The sequence below is a fragment of the Oryzias melastigma genome, linkage group LG9, assembly GCF_002922805.2.
Source record: "Oryzias melastigma strain HK-1 linkage group LG9, ASM292280v2, whole genome shotgun sequence".
Classification (NCBI taxonomy): Eukaryota; Metazoa; Chordata; class Actinopteri; order Beloniformes; family Adrianichthyidae; genus Oryzias; species Oryzias melastigma.
In genome coordinates this window covers 13,978,699-13,982,004 of record NC_050520.1, presented here as the reverse complement: position 1 = coordinate 13,982,004, position 3,306 = coordinate 13,978,699, and the positions used below count along the sequence as shown (strand labels likewise).

Below are 3,306 nucleotides of genomic sequence, written 5' to 3'. Positions count from 1 at the left end.
GTTCCAGAGATAGTGTATCAATCTGGCCCAGCACAACATCAGATGTTGTGTGTGACAGAATGGTGGCCATCTGCCTCGTCACTTCTGTAATCCCTGCAGGCAGGCTTACAACACAGACATCCTGCAGTAAACCCACGGTTGTGCGGGGATTTAGCCAAACATCAATGGTGCCCACATTTAAGAGGGGTACATAGGCTGTACTCCGCCTAACCTGAACCAGGGCAGACGATGCAATCAGACCTGCTGGTAATCCTGTGTTGGATGGTTCAAACAGAACAGTTCTGTTACAGAACTGGTGTGGGCATGTTACGGCAACCAACTTCATGTGACCACCCGGAACGTAACAGGCATGTGGTCCCCGTACTTTGGCACGTCCCAACCCCACCGTGGTGGCTGCTTCAGGTTCAGAATGGCAAAACTGGAGTGCCTGCTGAATGGGTGCTGGGGCCTGGGAAACTGGGTCTACGTTGAACAAGGCTGCTCCATATTGTCCAAACAACTCCTGATGGCACCTGCGGAGAACATTCATCCCCAGAATTCCTGGTGCCAAGTTGGCAGTACCAGGAGAGTCTTTGACGACAAGGACCCCACAACCAGGCATCACCTTCCCACAAAGCTCGATATCCAACTCCAGATAACCCATATAGGGAATGGCTAAACCATTAGTAGCTTTAAGCTGTAGCCAATGGCATGTTTGAAGACGTTCCTGGCCCCAAGGTTCAAAATTCTTGCAAAAGAATCTTTCTGTTAGCGTTGACACCATGGACCCTGTGTCCAGCAAACATGGAACTTTAACTCCACTCATTTCGACAACAACATGAGGACAAGCAGCGATTAGATTAGAGGCCTCTGCTTCCCCAGGAGTGGGATTTGAGCCCAAAGCAACCCCACCTGAGCTGTGGCTCTGCAGTTCAGTGGGTGCTAGTTTCCCGACTGGCCGTGCTTTTTAGACTTGTACGACTGCAACTGTGGCGGCCTAGGTGTACGAGCTCCAAAACACTCACGTGCATAATGTCCCGGTTGTTGGCAGCGTCTACAGATCAAGGGCTGGGGAGGACTACTCACCAACTGTGGTTGGTTGCAAAACAGTGTCAGGGTTTCAGAGAGCTTGTTAATTTGCTCCTGTTGCCGCTGCAGGAGCTCTCTTAATTCCTTCATTTCCTGGTTTTGAGGGGGCACCGGGGACTCTTTAACGTGTCCCTGCACAGAATATTGGAATCCTAGTGCAGCTGTCAACTGGCGCTGCTGCCCTGCAGGTAGACCTTCACGTTCCCATCGAATTGCTTCAGCTCTTACATCAAGTAATGTGGACTCTGGCTCACAGCGGATGAATTGTTTCAGATGTCGCCGCAAAGCACCATCGGTGACATGCTCAACAAACTGGGCTCGAAGAAGAGCATCAGCATCCACCCCTCCAGCAGGGGCACTTTGTTGCACTCGATCCATCAAACTGAATAAGGCCAAAGAGAAGTGTTGGAGAGACTCATCTTCACGCTGTTTCCGAGAAAAAAATGCTTCTTGTGCTGCCACGTACGACTCCTTACAGCCATACAACTCTGTGAGCACTGCAATAATTCTATCAGGATCGGCACGTTCTCGGCTAGACCGATATTTTACTTCTTCACGTGCTTCACCTTCTAAATGATCATATAAAAAGAAGGCTTGATCAGCTACTGCTAAATGACGTGCTCGCATACATGCTTGGGCTTCCTCCAGCCACTCTTCCAACACCAGACCAGACCTACCATTGAACATAGGGCATTTCCTGTCCCGTGGGACTAAAACCAGCCTCTCCGTCAAAGGACCAGGCACTTCCTGCCCAGAAGCTGCTCTGGAACTAGGACTGGGATCCTGCCGTTTACGGAAGGCCTCATTCTCAGCGCGAAGCTGAGCCACCAGCTCTCGCAACTCCTGTAGGTCATCCTCCATGGCTGCCACAACACAGGTGCCGCTGCTTTAGAAAGAAAAAAAACAATTAATTCCACAAACAAAACAATCACCAGAAAAAAAATAAAGTCTCAGCTTCCTGTTAAGGCTAGAGATCCTGCTCACAGCGCCAAGATTTCTGTGGCATTATGGTTTTCCCCAAGCCACCAGAAAACTAAAAACCAGAGTAGTGCAGGACTCTCCAGCCAGGAAGACTGAGACAAATAATATGAAAAATACAAATCTTTATTACATTGACAATATTTAAAAGGCTATTATTAATAATACAAAAGTAAGGTTCCAAACGCTGTACAGGTGAGTCACACTCAATCCCCTGGGAGAGCTGCAAGAGAGTCTCTGTCACAGTGGACCAGTTCTGATGCTCCGTCCCGGCGTGAAGCAAGGTACTCCGTGCGGTGCAGGATTCCTCGGGTCAGCAAGGTGCGTGGAGTGGAACACCCAAGCAGACTGACCGGCTCCCGTCGTTCCAATCTTGCTGGCAGACAGCGGACAATGGAACTACGCAGGATCAAACTCTGCAGCGAGGCTCACCAAGAATCAGCAGCACCACCATGGAAGGCACCACCTAGGACAGTGGCCCTACAATAGTGCAGCAGCGATACAGCAACAAAGCACTTCACCTTGCGACACACACACACACACACAGCAGTGCACCCAGCAGCGATGCACCCAGCAGCGGCACCTACAAATAAATTCAGATACCAAATAAGAAAACAAAAAAACATAACAAAACTGAATGAAACACNGCACACACACAGCAGTGCACCCAGCAGCGATGCACCCAGCAGCGATGCACCCAGCAGCGGCACCTACAAATAAATTCAGATACCAAATAAGAAAACAAAAAAAACATAACAAAACTGAATGAAACACATACCTGGCTGGCAGCCGAGGAGGATGCTAACAGGAGCTACACTGGCCACAAAAGGCAAACTGCCTGTGATCTACAAAATGTTTGCCAGGTTAGTCATAGTGAGGGTCGTGAACAGGAGGAATAAAAGGAAAACCAAACATACCCAGCTACGGATTTTAAGCCAGAATACAGCCTGGCAGCATCTGATGCTGCAGCTCCTACCTGCAACAGGTCTAAGGCTGAATCTGCAAACTGCTGGGAGGGAAGAGCTTTTAACAGCCCTCTGCCAATCAAGCAGCTGGTGAACACAGGTGAAAATAATTAAGTGGCCTTCTACCTGCCCAGCCCCACCTTTTGTATCGTTGCCCCAACGATCATGACCAAGGCCGAAATAATGCAGACACCGTTGCATGTTTTTCCTCCGCTCCAGAATTCCGTCTTCCAACAGCTCTCGGCAGATTGTGAATGTTGGAGTGCTTCCCTGCGTTAGCTCGAGTAGTCCTCCG

General features: G+C 49.6%; 1 long non-coding RNA gene across 1 annotated transcript; it reads right to left on the bottom strand.

The window, feature by feature from the left end:
* Positions 1–2,727: 2,727 nt before the first annotated feature.
* LOC112137793 lies at positions 2,728–3,298 on the bottom strand. The gene is made up of 3 exons (XR_002917610.2): positions 2,964–3,298; positions 2,825–2,891; positions 2,728–2,756 (listed from the first exon to the last, which is right to left on the bottom strand). It is a non-coding gene; the product is annotated as an uncharacterized LOC112137793 (long non-coding RNA).
* Positions 3,299–3,306: the final 8 nt, after the last annotated feature.